The 24,430-nt window shown below is 38.1% G+C and overlaps 1 protein-coding gene across 3 annotated transcripts in view; it reads left to right on the forward strand.

Annotated features, from left to right (window-relative positions):
- PTN (pleiotrophin) overlaps nucleotides 1-24,430 on the forward strand; it is a 96,874-nt gene that overhangs the window by 48,813 nt on the left and 23,631 nt on the right. The window lies entirely within an intron of this gene.

Consider the following 24,430-nt stretch of genomic DNA (forward strand, 5'->3'; position numbering starts at 1 on the left):
GAGCCAGCTCAAGATCCAAAGGTCCTCATGCTTTATCAGAATCCTAGTTTTATCCCTTAGACACAAAGGGACACAGGGAGTGAATGACATTAGGTCTCCAGAGGAGGAAGGAAAGGACGTAATCCCAATAAGAGTGGGCGGTTGAAACTTGGCCGAGTTACACCTACTTTTCAAGTTTGTCAAAAGAACTCACAGTCATTTTTATCCACTGCCTTTGTCTGGAAATTTATAGGTTTCAGCAACTCTGATTGGAAACTCCATTTAAAGTCTGACATTTTCACAGCCCATGAAAGAGAAAGTGAAGGAAGAAAATTCCCTTCAACTTACTTTAGTTGGAGCCTTGAAGAAGAGTCAGGGCCTGTTTCTTTGCTCAGAGTACCTGGCCAGGTTTAGGATGCTATTGGAAGCGTTAATTGGCACTTGTGACTTTAGCCCAAACTGGTGGTCAGGAACAGTCAGGGATTTGCAGGCATTGGTCATGCAGCTGTAGATGCTGAGCCTGTGAAGTAGAGGCGCGTGCCCAGCTACACTAACGGGAACGAGGCGTAATCTTTAAAGATGAGAGCCTCGCTCCATATTTAATTCTCAACCTTCATATAGACTCTGGATATTTAATAGTAACTATGTTGCTTTGATATGACCAGGCTGAGAGTGTGGATCAAATTATTTTGTAAAATGAAAATGACTTCAGTGTATTTTTCGGAGGGCAAAAATACACTATAATATACAGTATTTATAAGGACTGCAGAAAATTTAGAAAGCATTAAAAGCAAATTAAAATGTCTTACATCCCACAGGACCTCAGTGAAAAATGTGGTATATGATATGTGTGTGTGTGTATGTATATTTTTTTTATTAAATGGGATTGTATAAATGGAATCAGCCACTTCTCAGGTAAATAAATATATATTACAACTTTTCATGTGCATAGCAATAGGTCACATTTGAATGGCGACATAGAATGCCATTTTATAGATGCAGTTGGAATCCATATTGAGTATCGACAACTTTCCGTTATCATGCATGTTATTTTGCAGCTTAGTTCAAGCTTTTGCAAAATCAGTTTGCATGTGTTTAAAGTGTTTTTAAAAACATAACAATAAATGTTTTAAAGGCTCACATTGTGTGAAGAGTAGGAAAATCTGATGTGGGAAGCAAAGCAATTATTTCAAATATAAAATTATTATTCTTTTATTTCTTGAAATAGGAAGAGAATTGGAGAGGGGGACATAACTCCGTTGTTTTGCCAAAATATTTTAAGTCAGCCCAGAGAAAAAAAGTGGTTTTGAGAGAAATCAGAAGACTTTGTCACCTTTTGGCCACCCCTTTGCACCCCCAAATTTTTGTGATTAATCTTCAGTTGGTAACTTATCTTTTCTACATATTCAGTTCTTGTACTGTAAGAAAGGATACTAATAATTACCAATTGTATACTCCACTGGGTTAAGCTCAAATGATATAATGAATGTGGAAGTACACTGAACTCTAAAGCAGTATTTACTTGTTATTACTATTATTATTATTATTTATAAGTCCACATGATTAGTGGACCAGAGGAATTTGAAGGTCCTGCAATTTACTTATGAGTTTGTAGAAAATTGATTAGACTATTAATAGATAAGCTCATTTTCAAGCTAACTGAAATATCCATTGAAGTCCTAATCAGAGGTTAGCACTTGTTTTATGAAAGTGTTTAGCCCCTCGTTTTTGTTTTCTGTTGCCATGTAACAAAGTACTGTAAACTAAAACACCACCTATTTACTGGCTCACAGTTCTGTAGGTTAGAAGTTTGGGCATGGTGGTTGGGTTCTCTGCTCAGGGTCTTGAGACTGAAATCAAGGGTTGGCTGGGCTGTGTTTATTTCTGGAGGATTTGAGGAAGAATTTGCTTCCATGCTCAATCAGGTTATTAGTCATTTTCAGTTCCTTGTATTTGTGGGACTGAAGGTCCTGTTTCCTTGCCGGCTCTCAGCTGGAGGCCACTGGCTTCCTAGAGGCCATCCACTCTCCTTGCCACATGACCTGTCCATCTCAAAGCCAGCAGGAGAATGTTCCTTGTGCCAAATCCCTCTCACATATCCCCTGTCTCTGATTGCATGACCCTAATTTAGTGGCCTCAGGTGATTAGGTCAGGCCCACTCAGATAATCTCCCTATGTGGAGGTCATTGATTTGGGATCTAACTGCATCTATGAAATCCCTTTACAGTAACACTTAGTGTTTGCTTGAGTAATTAGGAGAAGGTACGTTACAGCAGGGACCGGGAATCTTGGGGACATCTTAGAATTCTGCTTGCCATACCCCCGAAAGCTGAGGTTCTTCTTTTCCAACGATTCAGAGGACTGTTCTTTCTGTAAGAACAGACCCTCCAGTGTGGAAGTCATTAGTAGATCCAAGTTCTATTGATAGAAACCTAGGAGATCCCATTTCATTACTGAGGTTCTAATTTCACAATGACAGTCATGTTAACCTACTCTTACTAGTCCTACGAGAACAGGCTTAGAAATCTGATATACAAAGTTCATGTTTCTATCAGGACCTGTATGAATTGGGCAAGATGCTTAACCTCTTTGATTCTGTTTTTTCTACCTGTAAAATGGTGATGATACTACCTGTTTTGCAAGATCGTTGTGACTATTAAATAAGAATATGTGTATACAAAGCTTTAGTATAGCACCCGCATTTAAGTGCAGAATAAAGAGTCATCTCAACTTGTTTCAGTGAGGAGGAAAGCAAAAGAAAGTGCAGATTTATATTATTTTCTTTTCTTTTAAATTAAATCCACCATTCAGCAGAAGGGCTGATTCTGCTGTTTTTGTGCTGTTACTGAAAATGATATCCTGTAATAATATCAGTATTAATGAATATATTGTATGCATTTTGGGGCTTCCCTGGTGGCACAGTGGTTAAGAATCCGCCTGCCAATGCAGGGCACACAGGTTCAAGCCCTGGTCTGGGAAGATCCCACGTGCCGTGGAGCAACTAAGCCCGTGTGCCGCAACAACTGAACCTGTGCTCTAGAGCTTGCGAGCCACAACTACTGAGCCCGTGTGCCACAACTACTGAAGCCCATGCGCCTAGAGCCCGGGCTCCGCAACAAGAGAAGCCACTGCGATGAGAAACCCACGCACCGCAACGAAGAGTAGCCCCCGCTCATTGAAACTAGAGAGAGCCCACGTGCAGCAATGAAGACCGAAACACAGCCAAAAATAAATAAAATAAATAAATTTATATGCATTTTTAGTTTTCTTGAGAGATGATAGGTCTAAATTTTCCAAACTGCAAATGAAAATTTTGTTTTCCTCAAATAAATGTTTCTTTCCATCTATGTAAACATTTATTCCTGATTTTTAGGTCACCACACCAAATTAAATACACTGATTTTCATTGGAGGCCCCTAGAATGTGGTCAAATATCCTCTAAAGTATAAAAAATAATCACAAATCAGACTTCACATATAAGCGAACTGGGAAGTGAGGAGCAACACTGAGAATGAAGCCAGGCAGAGCTTCTGAGTTACCCCCGTATTTCCGGGAAATATTTCGCCAGGAAGATAGGGCTATAAAACCAAGTCATAACTCTGATGCTTCATAAAATTCCTGAAAGCCAGTATATCCAAATACATAGTTTACTTTTCTGGGCAAATTTTTCTCCCATTAGAGCAACAGATTTCTTACCTGGTTAAAGAGTTTGCATATTAAACAACAGTTCACTTATCAAGATTCACTTTATGACCTTTGCTTCACTAAACCTTTATATTATGAACTTTACTCAGTCCTAGTCAATCCCTTGCCTTGAAAGATTCGACTGCAACTGCTCGAGACCAGATCCCCCAAATCTATAAATATCCTCCCGAATCTACTCCTTCTGAGATAGTGAGATGTGGTCAAGGTTATATCTTCCTTACTGTACTTCCTTACTTACTGTAGTAGGTTTAAAATTAGCTTTGCTTAGTTAATAGATTTTTCTGGTTGGTCTTCTGTGGGGAGAGTCCACAGTTGATAATAATTATCATATGCACCTTTTATAATTTGGAAAACTGTATTAAAGAAAAGAAATCATCTAGTAAATAGGTCTCCCTGGCTTCAGAATGGACCACATTGTAAGCATTTTGAGAAGCACATACAGCATAAGGCTTTTAATTCCGTGGGACACTTGGTCACATTGAGCAAAGGAGCTACATTTACATTTTCATGAAAACCTTCAAGTTTTAGTTCACTTTCTTTATGGATAAGGGTCACTTATCCACTTATTTTATCCACTTATTTATTTATGTCCACAGAGTCTTGTACGTAACAACACTAAATAAATTCTAGTCGATGGATTAGGAGCTGAAGGATCAATTTAAGGTCACTCCTCTTTCTAAAATTCTCTGAAAAAAGGTACAATTTGTTTGTACTTAGATCACATCCTAAGCAGAAGGAAACTCCATGTCGACCTAATAGCTGACGAGCTTTACATGTGGTAATTCATAAATTCCTTTCTATAAGTGCTCTGGAAACAGCAGTTATTTAAAAGAAGCACTGCAAGTAGAGATTACCAGTGAATTCATTCACAAATTGTGACTGTGGAATGTCAAGAGAGGAGAGAGAAAAACTTTACTAGCAGAACAGCAGCTATTATACCATATGGGGAACAAATCTTGTTTATTCAGTATGCTCCTTTGTAAACATATGACTAGAATGAGATTTCAAGCTATGAGATGGGATAGCTGATGATTTCCTGTCATAAAACATGGAAGAGACATATTATATAGTAAATCGAATAATTAATTAGGATTAAAATCAAGTTAACTTCTTATCTGGCTTCACTACTAACTAGCTGTGTGGTTTGAGGTAAGTTATGCAATCTATTCAATCTTCAATTTCATAGTCTATTAACTGCAGATTAACAGTACCTGCCATTGTTTATCCCACAGTGGTTTTGCGGAATTGAACAAGATAGAATCATACCATTTTGGGGTTGAAAAGTAGTTAATAGTTATTTAGTCTAATTAGTGATTTAAAATGAAAAGTGCTTTAAAGGAAAAAATTTAATACCATATATATAGTATTTTAAACATATCAGACCTTTCAATTTTTAACTCATTCTGAAAATACTCCTCCAAATTTGTTTGTGTCTGTTTTCTGAAGAGAGTTGCCTTATCTCTACATTTGCATCACTTGACCTGGTGCCTGGTGTGTTGTACACATTCACACCATCAATTTATTCAGTCTAAGTGAATGATTGAGTGGAAAACAACATCTCTACCTTTAAGGAGTAGACTGGTCTCAGTTTCTCCTGATTCACTTTCTTTTGTGTTCATTTGGTTTACATGTCCATAAATTGGAGCTAATGTCCTCATTCTACAGCTCTGATGTGTTATGACAATTGAGGTGAGAATAAGAATCGCTGGAAGCTAGTAACTTAAGTTGCTATGGGGGTTTTCTAAAACTGTGATGAGACTGAGGCTGTCAGCCTCCCATAGGAAGCAACTAACTATGAATAGTGGAGTTTGGAGTGTTTTTTAGAGAGCTGAGAGTTTATGCCTTTATGTACTAATTCTTTCAGCTCATTAGCTTTGTAGATGTAGCCTTGTAAAACTACTGTGCATACTTTTCTATGTTGTTGATCACATATAAGAAACATCAGTGTACATTGATGATATCAGCTGTCTTGCAGATATCAATACTGTGACATCTGGGTGTTCCAATCAGGGAAAACTGAGTTGTTGGGGGCTATTTGACTCTATCCTAAATGACTCATATGTACATATGAATTTTTAAAAATAATTTTCCCATATTTTCCTTTATCTTTATGCTGATACTGATGTACTTGGTGATAGCATTTATTTTCTTCCTTCTAATTTACTATGGACCTGAAAACCAAATAGCCAGACCTGTAGAATTATATATGAAATTCAAAAGATAGTGATCAATATCCTAAGGGTATCAACCATGTGATACTGTTTCATTGGGTTGGGCTGGTCAGTCTTTTAAACATTATTCATTTATTCATTCAGTAAATATTTGCTGAGTACCTAGGTAGTTACTAAGTATGGAGATTGAAAGATGTATAGAACACAGTTTTATAGATATATAAAATTTCTGGATTTATTTGCTAGTAGAACAAGATATTACTTTATGGTTTAAAAGAAATACTATGATCTAGGTTAGCAACTACTTTAAATCTAGTTAAAATTTGCAGCTGCAAGGTAATAATCTCTAACCTATTTGAGTGTTGTTCCCTGCTGTCATCGTCATGTTAGACATATAATCAGAGTTAATTTTGTATCCTATTGTCTATGTAAGAGTTGCCAGGAATTCACCTCATTTACCTCTGAGAAAAATTAAATGAAACTTATGGTGGAGAGATTCCAGCTCATATAAAGAAGAATTTTCTGTTTGAGCTTCTTAAAAATAGAATGTACTGATTGCTCATTAGCTTCGTTTTTCCACCCATATTTACCATTTGTATATATTAAGCTTGTGGTCCAGTAAACACTTCACTGTATCCTGTGAAGCACTGTGAAGCAAGTTATTGCCGTTTGCTTAAGTTATTGATTTAAATACATTCAAATGCAGGACTTTCCAGTTATCATTATTAATTTTTAATTCATTTATTTCAAGTCAACATTGTAGTCCATTAAGAATAGAATTAATCTTCAATTTATCATCAGTGTAATTTGATAGTTCCCCCAGTTTCAAGTGGTCTGCACATTAACTACAATCCTGTTCATGTTTTCATTCCAAGTATTTGCACAGATTTTTACAGAACAGAGTTAAAGAGAGAATCTTCTGTGAATTTCTTATGGACATCTCGTTGACTTCCTCTATTATTTTTCTCTTTTCTATTTGTCAGTTTCTATTCTGATCCTGATTATTTCCTACCTGTATTTAATTTTTAAATTTATTTATTTACTTATTTTATTTTTGGCTGAGTTGGGTCTTCGTTGCCGTGCGCGGGCTTTCTCTAGTTGCGGCAAGCGGTGGCTACTCTTCATTGCGGTGCATGGGCTTCTCATTGCGGTGGCTTCTCCTGTTGCAGAGCACGGGCTCTAGGTGCACGGGCTTCAATAGTTGTGGCACGTGGGCTTCAGTAGTTGTGGCCCACGGTTTCTAGAGCGCAGGCTCAGCAGTGCCGTGCACGGGCCTAGTTGCTCCACGGCATGTGGGATCATCCTGGACCAGGGATCAAACCCATGTTCCCTGCATTGGCAGGCAGATTCTTAACCACTGTGCCACCAGGGAAGTCCCTACCTGTATTTAATTTTGATTTGAATTTTTTCCTAGATTTTTGAGATGGAAGATTAAATTACTGATTTTAGATTTTTTTCTCCCTTTCAATATAAGCACTCTCTGGTGGAATGGGTAGTTATATCACAGTGTACCCACCTCACAGAGTTATTGCCTGACGGGAACTTCACTGTCTTACTCAAGAGGTATGTTTTCAGACTGTGTCAAAATTTCCTGAAACCCGGACACTCTATGGCCCTAAGATCACTATTATTAGCCACCTTCTCACACAACTAAATAAGTTTTATTTGGCATGAAGGAACCATTTTGATCTCTTTGTCACTCTTTTATAAATTTCAATGGTAGTTTTAGCCCTCAGGCTAATTATTTCTAGAAAGGATGGAGTTCAGTAAGTGGGGCATTTGATGCTTCCAAAAAAAGGAAAAAAAAATCAACAACCTCGTTTTTTGACATGGAAACCATGCAGAAGGACTTCACAGGATCTCTGAAGGAACAAGAAGCAATTGATTCTCATGAACCATCATGAGATGTGATACCCAAGTCCACATTCCTTTACCAACAGTGCATTCAGTGAATCATTAGATGAAAGAAGAATGAGTGGAAGGAACTATGTGTATGAGAGAAGAGGATGTGGAAACGAGGTGAAAATAACCATGTAAGCAGAAACAGAAAGTAGGCTTTTAGAGGACAAGGCGAGTGAGCAGAATCACAACGCCTGATTTTAATGTTTCTAGTTTCCAATGTTACATCACTTTCAGCATGTTTTTTAGTAGCAGACTTTTCACCGTTGATAAAATATGATGAAGAATGCAAAGAATGAGGCAGACAGAATGAATGGGGGTGAGGTATCTCTACCAAACTACAAGGTCACTTGATGTTTTAAACTAACCTGATGTAATGTTCTGGTTTTGGAAGATGTCACTAGGTCCCTAATGAAGTGAGTTTGCTAGGCTTCTAACAAGATTTTCCTCTTTCCCAAAACAACACTCTGCATAATCAATTAAGCCTTTCCTTGATTTCTTTTCTTGTTTTTTTTTTTTTTTTTCCATTCTTCTTTATTTTTTTAGTCAATGAGCTCAGCTCTAAATGAAAGCTGGAGTTGTATGAACTGAATTGGCTGGAAATAGTAGCTGAAAGGCGTGCAAATCAAAGCTGGCAAGTTTCAGCTCTTCCGTTCCTGAAGCAGAGGCTAACTTCAATCCAAATGGCTTCCTGGGCAATTGTTTCATTATTCTAGCGCTTTGTTCCTAGTATGGAACCAGGCATTAATAACCCAGACTTTGCAAGCTAAACCAAGAAAACATACATCACATCTTTACCTTCAGGTGTCTTAGTACCCATCTTCCTAGCAGTGTGGGAACTGTGTAGGAAGGGATTTTAAATCACTCATGGGTTCGAGGTGGGTGTGTAGAGAGGGTAACCTTTAGGCTCTGATCTTTCCTGTTCCATCCTAACCTAGCATAGGCCCCAAACTACAGAGGAGAAAACCAGGAGCTCTGAAGTCAGGCAGCTCTATGCACTTTGGTACCTATACTAAGGACAAGGATTTTTAATATCTTTGCAGGAGTTATGGACCTATATCTACATCTATCTATTTCCATACACACATATTTTGGGGGATAAAATTATTTGTAATTTTGCTTTTAGAAATTATTTGCCCTCAAGTCATTCATTTTTAGACTGTCACTAAGTATATTCAAGAATTCCTGCAGGGCTTCCCTGGTGGCGCAGTGGTTGAGAGTCCACCTGCCAATGCAGGGGACACGGGTTCGTGCCCCGGTCCGGGAAGATCCCACATGCCGTGGAGCGGCTGGGCCCGTGAGCCGTGGCTGCTGAGCCTGCGCGTCCGGAGCTTGTGGTCCGCAACGGGAGAGGCCACAACAGTGAAAGGCCCACGTACCGGGAAAAAAAAAAAAAAAAAAGAATTCCTGCAAAGTGAGAAAATGTAATCTAGAGATTTTACATAATTCACATTTTTACAAGGATGTATAGCTCCTCAAAAAAGTACTTATGGCTCTCTCCTCTACTGCACAAATAGCATTGTGATGGGCAGAGAATTAAATACGGATGTGGTTCTTGTATTCTCTCTCCACATCAGCTTCTAGAAAGTATAAAACCAAATGTTGGTAAATTATTAGTAAGTATAAAAGAGTACATCATGGGCATTTTGTATTTTAACCTCTCTATTCAACTTTGTGGTTAAGAGCACAGACATAATTTGATTTTAACTAGTCTAGGTTCAAATTCTATTTTTTTTTTAATTGAAATATAGTTGACTTACAAACTCTGCTTCTACCACTTTGTGATCTTGGGCAAGTTACCTAGATTCTTTAACTTATGTTTTACTCACCTGTAAAACTGAAATAATATTGACTCTTTTCTAATGTTGTTGAGAGGATAAAAGATGAAGCTTTTAGCACAGAGCAAAGCCTTTAATCCATGATGGCTGTTATCTTTCCCTACTCTAATTTTCCCTTTGCGTTTCTCTTTACTTTTATTATTTCATCTTTCTAGAATGTATATATTTTAAAAGGTACCTTAAATTATTGGAAGAAATTGGACCATAAATAATTTAAATAAGTAATCAAATAGTAAGCAAATATTTAAATTTTTTATTCCTAAAGAAATTATGGTTTAGAACAAGTGTTTTCAAATTTTCAATATCACCTGGGGATCTTGACCTTGTTAGAATGAGTATTCTAGTTCAGAAGGTCTAGGGTGGGACTTGACAGTCTGCATTTCTAACAAGCTCCCAGGTGATGCTGATGCTGCTGTCCTTACAGGAGGGCTTTGTGGAGCAAGGGGTTCAGAAGAGCGGCGTAGAACTTTATAAAAACACAAAGTATCCAGTGCCTAGCACACTTTGACTTGCAACCAAGAGCAGTGAGATGGTGTCTTATTTCTCTTATGCTTTTTTTTTTTTTTTTTTTTTTGCGGTACGCGGGCCTCTCACTGCTGTGGCCTCTCCCGTTGTGGAGCCCAGGCTCCGGATGCACAGGCTCAGCGGCCATGGCTCACGGGCCCAGCTACTCCGCGGCATGTGGGATCTTCCCAGACGGGGGCACGAAGCCGTGTCCCCTGCATCAGCAGGCGGACTCTCAACCACTGCGCCACCAGGGAAGCCCTGTTTTATGCTTTTATGAGTAAAAGATTCCTTTCTTTAATCCAAATTACCTGAGAGTCCCATGGGATTCTATTTCTGACACAGTCATTGTCTTTGCCGTCCTTTTGAGTCATAGCAGTTCCCTGAGCAGACACTTGGTCCCTTGACTCTTGGACAGAGTCTTTTCCATTACACTGCGGCAGTTCTCGGGGCCTTTCATTATGTCACATTGCATATTTATTAGGCTCTTCTAACATAATAACTCGGCCGAGTCACACAGATACCCACTGGCCAAGAAACAGTCTCTAAACTAATGTTAACTTAATGATTGTTTCAGAAGCAGCTATGTGCTTTTTTTTAACTTCACAATTTTGCTAAAATATACCTCAATGTTACCAGTGATTCCTTGTTGCTAATTCCCACAGGCACCTATCTCTAGAATTTGACCCTGTTCATTATTTCTTACTTCTTGAAACTTCCTGTTTGCTTGGTTTCCATGATTCAACTTCCTTTGCTTGCCTCTTACTGCTCTGTTGCTACCCTCGATTCACTTACGTAAGAATTAGAATTCTCACGTCTTGTGTACATCTTCAGTTCTTACTCTGTGTCTTCTTACTCTGTGGTCTCTTAGGTCGATAACTACTATCTCTTTCAACTCAGATATCCTATTGGTACCTCAAACTCAGTGTGTCCAAACAGATCTTTGCTACCTTTCCTTACTTAACCTTAGTCATTTAACATCTTTAAGCTTTTTTTTTTTTTTTTTACTGATCTGAAAAGTCAGGCTAGTGAAAGAACCTAAATAATCAGACGTCTGAGAATTAATATATTAATAGATACTATATTAACTATATTATATATAAATATCTATTATGCATATTGTGAGATTTAAGATATGTCGGTTGCTGAGAATACTGTCCTTAGGATAGATCTGAGTGTGTATTACTTATGAATCTGTTTAAAACCATATTGTCTATGTTCGCACTTACCTCCGGATTGAAGATTAGAATCTGGGAGATGTCCTAGATTTCTCCTTCCATAGTACATTCAATTAATGTGATAAGTCCAATAAATTTTATCCCTTAAATAACTTTTTTTGGTCTTCGCTCTATCCCCTTTCCAGTGTCACAGTGTAAGTCTTCTCAGTGTTTCACCTGGATTATGTCAACTGCCCTTGTCTAAGCCTCCCTGAGTCTAGGCGCACATCCTCCATTCACTCTGCTTACCGATTGCTGAGTGCTCTCTCAGATTCACAGCTGGTCATGGTCCTCCTTCTCTCAAAATTCTTCATAGCTCCGTATTTCCTAAAGTAAAACATCATTGCATTTCTCACGTGACCCTTATATATGACAAGCAAGAAACATCAAGATTAGTCTCTTCCATCTCTTAGTTTCTTTTCTATTTCTCAACTTTTCTCACTGATGCTTGAGCAATTTTTAACTAATCATTGATTCCTGGAATATATCACAGTTACTCAAACCTGCAGGCCTTTGCCTGCATGTTCCTCTTTCTCTAAACTAATCTGTTATTTTTTTTTTTTTCCTAATCTGTTATTTGAGATTAAACTCAAAATTAGTCTCCTCTGGAAGCTTTCCTTAAAGACTCTGAACATAATTAGGTAACATTTTTATGCCCGTTAAAAAGAAGAAGAAGAACAAAACTATTACAGCAATTTCCTAATTTTAGTGCATCATTATTTTATCAGGAAATAGTGTTGGATTTGATTCAGGTTTTTTATGGCATCTGTTGAAATAATCCCATGATTTTTCTCCATTATTCTGGTAATTCTGCTAATGCAATGAAATACATTGGCATTCAGCTGTTAAAACAGCTTTGCATCCTGGAATAAACATCACTAGTTATGATTTATTAGCTTTTTATAATATTTACTGGATTTGATTTACTAATATTTTTAAAAGATTTTTATGTTTATGTTCACGAGGAGTGTTGGTCTATAGTTTCTTGTAATGTCCTTGTTAGGTTTTGGTATCAAGTCAAATTCATTCATACTGAATTTTTTTCTACTTATACCAATTAGAGTGGCTAAAATCTTAGATTATGATTCTGGATTAGCCTGTTTCTTTTTTCAGTTCTGTCAGTGAGTAATTCATGTCTTTTGAAATTTTATTATATATAAACCCATTTGGTATTATGCCTTCTAGATCAATAGATACTTTTTCTAATTATGAAATGTCTCTATTTTGTTAATTCTTCCTGACTTGAAGTCTACATTGACTGTTACTACTATAGCCACACTAGCTTTTTTATGATGACTGGTTTTGTGGAATAACTTTTCCCATCCTTTAACTTTTAACTTAAATATATATATACATATATATATATATATATAAATAAAGTGTGTCTTTTGTAGATAGCATGCAGTTCAGTATTGCTTGTTTCTTTAGTTTGACAATCTGTGTTTTTTGATTAATACATTTTGTCTATTTGTATTTAATGCAATCATTCATATGTGTACGTTTACACATACTTTCTTGCTATCTCTTTTTATCCAATTTGTTCCTTGTTCCTTTGTCCCTCCTTTCTGATTATTTTAGGTTAATCAAACCTTATTTTAAGTTTCCTACTTTAATTTTTCTCTTTTCAGTTGTAACTCTGAATTATTTCTTTTAATGGTTGCTCTAGGAATTGACATATGTATCTTTGACATATAACTTCCTATTCAAAATGAACATTACACCACTTTATGTAAAAAATCCTTAAAACAGTAAAATTCTTGCCTCCTTTATCAAAAATAAGGTGACCATATGTGCATGGGTTTATCTGTGGGCTTTCTATCCTGTTCCATTGATCTATATTTCTGTTTTTGTGCCAGTACCATACTGTCTTGATTATTGTAGCTTTGGAGTATAGTCTGAAGTCAGGGAGTCTGATTACTCCAGCTCTGTTTTTCTTTCTAAAGATTGCTTTGACTATTCGGGGTCTTCTGTGTTTCCATACAAATTGTGAAATTTTTTGTTCTAGCTCTGTGAAAAATGCCATTGGTAGTTTGACAGGGATTGCACTGAATCTGTAGATTGCTTGGGGTAGTAGAGTCATTTTCACAATGTTGATTCTTCCAATCCAAGAACATGGTATATCTCTCCATCTGTTTGTGTCATCTTTAATTTCTTTCATCAGTGTCATATTTTTCTGCATACAGGTCTTTAGTCTCCTTAGGTAGGTTTATTCCTAGATATTTTATTCTTTTTGTTGCAATGGTAAATGGGAGTGTTTTCTGGATTTCACTTTCAGATTTTCATCATTAGTGTATAGGAATGCCAGAGATTTCTGTGCATTAATTTTGTATCCTGCTACTTTACCAAATTCATTGATTAGCTCTAGTAGTTTTCTGGTAGCGTCTTTAGGATTCTCTACATATAGTATCATGTGATCTGCAAACAGTAACAGCATTACTTCTTCTTTTCTGATTTGGATTCCTTTTATTTCTTTTTCTTCTCTGATTGCTGTGGCTAAAACTTCCAAAACTATGTTGAATAAGAGTGGTGAGAGTGGGCAACCTTGTCTTGTTCCTGATGTTAGTGAAAATGTTTTCAGTTTTTCACCATTGAGAACAATGCTGGCTGTGGGTTTATCATATATAGCCTTTATTATGTTGAGGTAAGTTCCCTCTATGCCTACTTTCTGGAGCGTTTTTATCATAAATGGGTGTTGAATTTTGTCAAAAGCTTTTTCTGCATCTATTGAGATGATCATATGGTTTTGATCCTTCAATTTGTTCATATGGTGTATCACATTGATTGATTTACATATATTGTAGAATCCTTGCATTCCTGGGATAAACCCCACTTGATCATTGTGTATGATCCTTTTAATGTGCTGCTGGATTCTGTTTGCTAGTATTTTGTTGAGGATTTTTGCATCTATGTTCATCAGTGATATTGGCCTGCAGTTTTCATTTTTTGTAGCATCTTTGTCTGGTTTTGGTATCTGGGTGATGTTGGCTTCGTAGAATGAGTTTGGGAGTGTTCCTCCCTCTGATATATTTTGGAAGAGTTTGAGAAGGAGGGGTGTTTTCTCTTCTCTAAACGTTTGATAGAATTCACCTGTGAATCCATCTGGCCCTGGGCTTTTGTTTGTTGAAAGATTTTTAGTCACAGTTTCAATGTTAATGCTTGTGGTTGGTCTCTTTATATTTCCTATTTCTTCCTGGTTTAGTCTTGGAAGCTTGTGCTTTTCTAAGAATTTGTGCATTTTTTCCAGGTTGTCCATTTTAGTGGCATATAGTTGCTTGTAGTAATCTCTCATGATCCTTTGTATTTCTGCAGTGTCAGTTGTTACTTCTCCTTTTTCATTTCTAATTCTATTGATTTGAGTCTTCTCCCTTTTTTTCTTGATGAATCTAGCTAATGGTTTGTCAATTTGTTTATCTTCTCAAAGAACCAGCTTTTAGTTTTATTGATCTTTGCTATTGTTTTCTTCAGTTTTTTCTAATTAATTCTGATCTGATCTTTATGATTTCTTTCCTTCTGCTAACTTTGGGGTCTTTTTATTCTTCCTTCTGTAATTGCTTTAGGTGTAAGGTTAGGTTGTTTATTTTAGATGTTTCTTGTTTCTTGAGGTAGGATTGTATTGCTAAAAACTTCCCTCTTAGAACTGCTTTTGATGCATCCCATAGGTTTTGGGTCATCGTGTTTTCCTTGTCATTTGTTTCTAGGTATTTTTTTATTTCCTCTTTGATATCTACAGTGATCTCTTGGTTATTAAGTAGTGTATTGTTTATTTTTTATTTTTATTTTTTTTTATGGTACGCGGACCTCTCACTGTTGTGGCCTCTCCCATTGCGGAGCACAGGCTCCGGATGCGCAGGCTCAGCGGCCATGGCTCACGGGCCCAGCCGCTCCGCGGCATGTGGGCTCTTCCCAGACTGGGGCACGAACCCATGTCCCCTGCATCAGCAGGCGGACTCTCAACCACTGCGCCACCAGGGAAGCCTGTGTTTGTATTTTTTACAGATTTTTTCCTGTAATTGATATCTAGTCTCATAGCATTGGGGTCATAAATGATACTTGATATCATTACAATTTTCTTATATTTACCAAGGCTTGGTTTGTGACCCAAGATATGATCTATCCTGGAGAATGTTCTATGAGCACTTGAGAAGAAAGTGTATTCTGTTGTTTTTGAATGGAATGTCCTATAGATATCACTGAAGTCCATCTTGTTTAATGTATCATTGAAATCTTGTGTTTCCTTATTTATTTTCATTTTGAATGATCTGTCCATTGGTGAAAGTGGGGTGTTAACGTCCCCTACTATGATTGTGTTACTGTTGATTTCCCCTTTTACGGCTGTTAGCATTTGCCTTATGTATTGATGTGCTCCTATACTGGGTGCATAAATATTTATAATTGTTCTATCATCTTCTTGGATTGATCCCTTGATCATTACATAGTGTCCTTCTTTGTCTCTTGTAATAGTCTTTATTTTAAAGTCTATTTTGTCTAATATGAGAATTGTTACTTCAGCTTTCTTTTGAATTCCATTTGCATGGAATATCTTTTTCCATCCCCTCACTTTCAGTCTGTATGTGTCCCTAGGTCTGAAGTGGGTCTCTTGTAGATGGCATATATATGAGTCTTCTTTTTGTATCCATTCAGCCAGTCTATGTCTTTTGGTTGGAGCATTTAATCCATTTACATTTAAGGTAATTATCAATATGTATGTTCATATTACCATTTTCTTAATTGTTTGGGTTTGTTATTGTAGGTCTTTTCCTTCTCTTGTGTTTCCTGCCAGAGAAGTTCTTTTAGTGTTTGTTGTAAAGCTTGTTTGGTGGTGCTGAATTCTCTTAGCTTTTGCTTGTCTGTAAAGGTTTTAATTCTTCTTTGGAATCTGAATGAGATCCTTGCTGGGTAGAGCAATCTTCATTGTAGCTTTTTCCCTTTCAACACTTTAAGTATGTCCTGCCACTCCCTTCTGGCTTACAGAGTTTCTGCTGAAAGATCAGCTGTTAACCTTATGGGTATTCCCTTGTATATTATTGGTTGTTTTTCCCTTGCTGCTTTTAATATCTTTTCTTTGTATTTATTTTTTGATCATTTGATTAATATGTGTCTTGGCATGTTTCTCCTTGGATTTATCCTGTATGGGACTCTCTGTGCTTCCTGGACTTGATTCACTATTTCCTTTCCCATATTAGGGAAAATTTCAACTATAATCTCTTGAAATATTTTCTCAGTCCCTTTCTTTTTCTCTTCTTCTTCTGGGACCCCTATAATTCGAATGTTGGTGCGTTTAATGTTGCTCCAGAGGTCTCTGAGACTGTCCTCAATTCTTTTCATTCTTTTTTCTTTATTCTGCTCTGCAGTAGTTATTTCCACTATTTTATCTTCCAGGTCAGTTATCCATTCTTCTGCCTCACTTATTCTGCTATTGATTCCTTCTAGAGAATTCTTAATTTTGTTTATTGTCTTGTTCATCATTGTTTGTTTGCTCTGTAGTTCTTCTACGTCCTTGTTAAATGTTTCTTGAATTTTCTGCATTCTGTTTCCAAGATTTTGGATCATCTTTACTATCATTACTCTGAATTCTTTTTCAGGTAGGCTGCCTATTTCCTCTTCATTTGTTTGTTCTGGTGGGTTTTTACCTTGTTCCTTCATCGGCTGCGTATTTCTCTGTCTTCTCATTTTGCTTAACTTACTGTGTTTGGGGTCTCCTTTTCACAGGCTGCAGGTTCGTAGTTCCAGTTGTTTTTGGTGTCTGCCCCCAGTGGCTAAGGTTGGTTCAGTGGGTTGTGTAGGCTTCCTGGTGGAAGGGACTGGTGTCCGTGTTGTGGAGGATGAGGCTGGATCTTGTCTTTCTGGTGGGCAGGACCGTGTCTGGTGGTGTGTTTTGGGGTGTCTGTGGACTTATTATGATTTTAGGCAGCCTCTCTGCTAATGGGTGGGGTTGTGCTCCTGTCTTGCTAGTTGTTTGGCATGGGGTGTCCAGCACTGGAGCTTGCTGGCCGTTGAGTGGAGTTGGGTCTTAGCATTGAGATGGAGATCTGTGGAAGAGGTTTTGCCGTTTGATATTATGTGGAAGTGGGAGGTCTCTGGTGGACCAATGTGCTGAACTCGCCTCTCCCACCTCAGAGGCACAGGCCTTACACCCAGCCAGAGCAGCAAGACTCTGTCAGACACACGGTTCAGAAGACAAGGGAGAAAAAAGGAAAGAAAGAAAGAAAGAAAAAAGAAAATAAGTAAAATAAAGTTATTAGAATAAAAAGTAACTATTAAAATAAAAAATTAAAAAGTAATAAAGAAAAAAGAAAGAAGAGAGCAAGCAAATCAAAAAGTAAATCCACCAATGATAGCAAGTGCTAAAAACTATACTAAAAAAAGGGAAAGAAAGAACCCTAGGCCAAATGGTGAAAGCAAAGCTATACAGACAAAATCACACACAGAAGCATACAGATACACACTCACAAAAAGAGAAAAAGGAAAAATATATATATATCGTTGCTCCCAAAGTCCACCTCCTTAATTCGGGATGATGCGTTGTCTATTCAGGTATTGCACAGATGCAGGTACATCAAGTTGAGTGTGGAGCTTTAATCCGCTGCTCCTGAGGCTGCTGGGAGAGATTTCCCTTTCTCTTCTTTGTTCGCACAGCTCCTAGGTTTCAGCTTTGCATTTGGCCCTGCCTCTGCGTGTAGGTCGCCGGAGGGCTCTGTTCTTCGCTCAGACAGGGCGGGGTTAAAGGAGCCGCTGATTCGGGGGCTCTGGCTCACTCAGGCCGCAGGGAGGGAGGGGTACGGAGTACGGGGCGGGCCTGCGGCGGTAGAGGCCGGCGTGACGTTGCACCAGCCTGAGGCGCGTCCTGCGTTCTCTCAGGGGAGTTGTCCCTGGATCCCTGGACCCTGGCAGTGGCGGGCTGCACAGGCTCCCGGGAGGGGGGTGTGGAGAGTGACCTGTGCTCGCACACAGGCTTCTTGGTGGCGGCAGCAGCAGCCTTAGCGTCTCATGCCCGTCTCTGGGGTCCGCGCTTTTAGCCGCGGCTCGTGCCTGTCTCTGGAGCTCCTTTAAGCAGCGCTCTTAATCCCCTCTCCTCGCGCACCAGGAAACAAAGAGGGAAAAAAAACCCTCTCGCCTCTTCGGCAGCTCCAGGTTTTTTCCCGGACTCCCTCCCAGCTAGCCGTGGAGCACTAACCCCTTCAGGCTGTGTTCACGCCGCCAACCCCAGTCCTCTCCCTGGGATCCGACCTCCAAAGCCCGAGTCTCAGCTCGCAGCCCCGCCCGCCCCGGCGGGTGAGCAGACAAGCCTCTCGGGCTGGTGAGTGCAGGTCGGCACCGAGCCTCTGTGCGGGAATCTCTCCGCTTTGCCCTCTGCACCCCTGTTGCTGCGCTCCCCTCCGTGGCTCCAAAGCTCCCCCCCCCCCACCGTCTCTGCCAGTGAAGGGGCTACCCAGTGTGTGGAAGCTTTTCCTCCTTCACGTTCCCTCCTAGAGGTGCAGGCCCCGTCCCTATTCTTTTGTCTCTGTTCTTTCTTTTGCCCAACCCAGGTACATGGGGGAGTTTCTTGCCTTTTGGGAAGTCTGAGGTCTTCTGCCAGCATTCACGAGGTGTTCTGTAGGAGCTGTTCCACATGTGGATGTATTTCTGATGTATTTGTGGGGAGGAAGGTGATCTCCGCGTCCTACTCCTCCGCCATCTTGAAGGTCTCCTCTCATTGTGATCTTTAAACAAACAACGAGCCTGCGTGATAAAACTAAATTTTCTTACAGGAGGATACTGAGAGTAAAAGGGAGTGACTGCTTTGTCCACATCACAGATATAATAAGTGACGAAGCTTATATGGAAGAAATCTGGCTGACTCCAAAGGCTCTTCTCTTCCCACAGTATTAAAAATTTTGTTTTTAATGCCTTATGATTTTCTGAGATATTTTCCTCATATTTGTAATCATACTTGTTATACTGTGTGTTTGATCTTTGATAAGAGGACATAATCATGTCCAACTTTAATGTGAGGTATGGAATAGTTAGAATACACACTTGTAAAATTCCTATTTTTGCTACCACAAGCAAGGCATTTTGCATACTCAAATATATTCCATATTTACATCACCTACTTGAGACATTTTCCCATTTCTACCTTTTGAAAAAATACTGTTTTGTACCATCATATCCCCTACTGGATAGATCTTGATATTGGCCAGACCAGTGACTTTTAAATACATTTTTCTTTCTTGACAAATGACAACTTACAAGGAAGCCACTAAGGAAAGTAGTTAAAGAAGAGCTGCTCCAGCTGAAGCTGAGATAAGGGTGGGAGCTATGGGCACAGAAGGGTGGCTTTCGACACACATTTTCAGGATCCTTTAACGCCTGGCAGCAGCCTTTGACCTCTTCCTGGAAACACCGGTGCTCTAAAAATCACTGCTTTAGCCCAACTTTATTTTTCTAATGAATATCAGAAGGGATTTTTAAATGTGTGTGTGTATGAACTTTTTTTTTTTGAGTATGAAGTTTTTGAGTCTTGGAGCTCATTCTTGACTCCAATCATAATACTTTGGTAATAAACACCCCAAAATGAACCAAAGTACATAGAACAGCCACAAAACTGATAAACAAAAATAAAAACAAAGCCAAAAGGGTAACAAATGTACTATATTAAAGATATCTGGATGGACTGTTGAGTATGGTGGCTGCCCCTCTGGTGGTAATTTAGGGTTTTAGTCACGTTTATACAACATGCAGCCTTTTCCTCCCTCCCTGACCTTCCCTTGTTTCACTTCTCCAGACCAGTTAATAACTCTGTCTATCTTCCTCCCTCACAGCTCCCAGGATTACCTCATTATATCTTTCTCCTTTTGAGGTCCACCCACTGTTACTTACTACTGTACACTCTATTCTAATCACATTCTGTCACTGAATGTATTATAAACATCATCTCCACATATTCACTTATTTGGTCCTTTCTGCCTGAATTTCTCTTCCTTCCCTCTTTTCTTTATTTAGAAGACTTCAACTATTAAAAAAAAAAAAAGGTAAAATATACCCAGCCCTCTACCTCACTCAACCTTGCTAAGCAAAATTATCACTTGAGCCTATGTACTGAGCTAGCACTACGTGTATAAACTTTTAATGATGTTTACCATAGTGAATCATTTCTCTCCCTTTTCTCCCAGTTAGACAGAACTCCTTTAGGGGGAGGGCTGAATCATATTCTTTTATCATGTTCCCATGCCCAGCATACACCTGGCCCTTAGTAGGTGCTCTAAAAATCAGTGAATAGATGTCTAAAGAAGATGTCTTAAAATATCACATTTTTCCAGCAGGTGCCACCATGCCATGAAAATATTTCAGCCTTGAAGTTGCCTGTTTCTATTGAGTTGTACAAAATTAAATGAATGTCCTTCTTTATCCACCTAATTGATAATGCACTTAGTTAAAATCAAAGATGGAACACTGTTGAACTCATTCCTGGGGTGTGAGTAGAGTGTACCTGAGGTCATCATGCACACACGTGCTTGGGACACATTCTTTTCAAGGCTTGTTTTTTAAATAAGCTTAACAAGGTCAAAGTGAAGGTCTGATTTAGCAAAAGATTCCATTGTAAACATAATGGCTATTTATATGAGACTTTAGGAATCTAAGGCAATGACCAAACCATTTGAAAATAAATCAATATGAGGATTCCGACTTGAAGAAGAGTTGGTGAAAATGAAAAAAAGTGACCTATAAAAAGGAAAAATATACTTTTTCACAGAAATTTAGGCACGTAGATCACAAAATATCTAGAAAAGTCTGATGATGTGTAATATATGGTGCAGAAGCATTGCAAATCATTCACTGACCATTCCTGTATGTATGAAACTGCTTTAGATTCTGGTTGTTTCCAGCCCAATTTCTTCAGTGAATTTTATATCCCATGGTATAGACAAAGGGCTGAGACATCATTTTAGCATGAATATTAATTCCTCTGTTTGATACCATGTTTTGGCGACAATTTTTGCTGGCAAAAATTTTACTGAGTGGCAACTAAGTGCTGGGTTCCTATCCTAGGTACTTGAAATAAAGAGGGCAGTAGAATAGTTTCACCACACAAGAGGCATAAAATGCAGTTGCAAAGTTAGATTTTTTTTTTTTTTCATTTCATACACGTTAAATTACATCAACAGTTTCCCTAATTCTCAACATGGAGTCTCTTTACTTCAGCGAACTCCAAAGAAATACTGGGCATGAAGGTCCTTGAGTTTATTTTAACTTTTTAAGAAGTCAAAAGGCTGAACAAATTTGTATCCTTAGAAAGCTGAACAAATCTTTAGTTGGCATTAAATCATATCTCTGTCTCCTTTTTTGTTTTTTAAAATTTTTATCTTTTGATTTTAGATATTAGACGGCTTAAAGTGTCATGCTTGTTATGTCTTAATAAAAAGAAGTACTTCCTTTTAGTAAGTAATACGAGTGTAGGGGTGAATTAACTTTATTCAACAACTAATAATATATTTCTTGATATTCTGGGTTAGCTCTGTGTCTACATCTTGCATTTTCACAATAAACCTCTCAAGTTGTTGTTATAATCAAACCCACTTTGTAGATGTCAAAACAGCGGTTCAAATGGTTGTGATTTGCCCAAGAACATTCCAAAAATTATATGGTGGAGCTGAAGTTTAAGCCAAAGCTTCTGCCTCAAATCCTATATTAGTCATTCCAAACAGATCACTAAGAGGCAGATTCCAGCATTCTTGTTTTGTGTTTACACGAGATGTTAATCATCTTTAAAAATTCTAGATCCTATTAAAATGCTAAAGGAAAGGAGAGCTCTCTTTTCCTTTTCATCAGCGATTTCTCCATAGAAGTGACCAGGACTTAATAAATTAACACTTTTCCCCTGAGTTGGTTTCAGAAACCAACTCAGGGGAAACCCTGAACTTCATACTTATTAGTGATTGAGATAACTCAACAATAATTTCCAGACAACAGACATCTAGGGTAGTCTTCAACTTAACCGTTAAACCCTATGAAATTAAATCTGTCAGAGCAAGCTCAACACAAGATGGCAGTAGGAGGGGGTGAAAATAAGTAAATTATTCAAAAGAACTGAGCTGACTTAGCAAGGCTTATTCTGCCACTGTTTTATTTCCCTCCGTGTGAAAAATAAGTCATGATCCTGACCACTTCCTTAAGGTCAATGTTCTTGCCTCCATGCTCATCTAGCAACTGTTGGATAGCAGGCAGGGTTAAACTATATACAGATGCTTTTGCCTTTGCTTGATGCTAAGGACAAATAATCAACTATGCAAATACCACAAGCAAGGGAAACTGTTATCTACACATGTTTAATTACCCAAGGTTTTGCCACGGTACCAAGGCACCAGCATGCTACTTGGGCTTTTGGATAATTTGAGTCATCTCTTTTCTAAACTCCCTTATTCTCCTCTTTTAAATAACCATTTTTTCATTTGCTCTACCCAAAAAAATCTTAAGCTATCAAAATAGAGGCTTAAACAGAATGGTAGGCAAAACAGGAGGGAAGGGAAAAGAGGTTGAGAAGATTCTCCAACTCACACCTATTGCTGATCACATACTTTACACATTTTCCCTGTATGCATGGAGTTGCATGCATTTTTCTTTAGAACATCTAAAAGCTGAAATTAACCGCTTGCCCACTAATTAAGATTCCGAATTTTTCTGAATCAATAGGAGAAATAACATAGACTAGAGTGCACTTCCGTTCTACCAGCTCTCATCCCAATTCCTGTCTCCTTCCTTCCTCTCTGCTCCCACTATAGTTAAGATCACTTGTTTAATAGACCATTCTATGACTCAAAAGAAATTTTTGGTCAGGAAATTCTGGCCCATGTGGGATTTTTTTTTTCTTGAAATTAAGTGAATTTAACTTGATTGAGAGAAAGCTTTTTGGAAATAATTATAAAAGTAAGAACTTAGCAATGTCAGGCTAGAAATGCTGAGGTTAAAATAGCCAGCAATAGCACCTTTCTATTAATAACTCTGTGTGTGTGTGTTATTTATGGAAGAGTTCTTTCTGTTTCTGCCAAGTGGCCATGCTTCCTCAGTGACATTTCTTTACAAGGCTCTGCAAGCATCTCTCCATTGCTTGGCCAGAAAGTTCTCTCAAGAGCTGTGCTTTCATGATGGAAATTTCTGAATTCTCATCTAATTCACAATCTAAATATTTCAGGTATTCAAAGGTAATTGTGAAACATAAAGGTGTATTCCAACTTGGAAAGAAATATGTTAAATTTTTAAAGTTCTGAATTTAAAAGTTAACTTACCCTTTAAGAAAGTTCAGATGAAAAGTTTCTGCCACCAAAGTGGTTAGTCACTGCGAGTATGTTCTTGGACAGCCTTTGGAGAAAACAACAGAAGACCTTCACCTTGGTTCACATTACACCTAATAATTGTAAATGACGCATGGCTAAGTCATATATGTATAGTAGTGTAGGTGCACCAGGGTACTCAGCTCTGAGAAGGCTTGCCAACCAGTACATCCAGATTGGCTTCTCATATAGTTCATGTCCAGTGAGAGTCATAGGAAAAGTCTCAGCATCAGTAGGAACTCTTCTGTCTGACCATCAGTGAAGTATAGTTATAAAAATTCAGCATTAAGAGGAAGAACAAAACACCTAATTTTAGATTTTAGAAAGTAATGGAGATGCTGAGTAGCTATTTAGGATGTAAGATTCATTGAAAGGACCAAATGACCAAAATACTAACTTTAACTGATAGATGAAATATGCTTCATCCATACAATGGAATCTAGAGTCATCAATTAAAAAAACACTAATAAGGGATAGCATTTCCAATGTCACAGAAAGGGGGAAAAATTCACGGACAAGGACATCATTTCATAGATGTGTTTGAATGAGGAAAAGCAAATTGCAGAATAGAGTGATCTCAATCCCTTATATGTGTGATGTTTTATTGTTTACATTCATGAGAATGTAAAATTATCTAAACAATCTATACAATCTATACTTCTGGAAGAAAAATTCTCAGAGTTAATGACCATATGTTATTCCTGTCATTTTTATATGAAGTATAAAACACCATGAACATACCAGATAGAGATAAAGGGCTTCCAGGTGAGTTGCTGCAGCCAGTGACTCGGTGTAGCTTCGAGAAGTGG

This window comes from Grampus griseus (genome assembly GCF_964374135.1).
Source record: "Grampus griseus genome assembly, chromosome: 9".
NCBI lineage: Eukaryota > Metazoa > Chordata > Mammalia > Artiodactyla > Delphinidae > Grampus > Grampus griseus.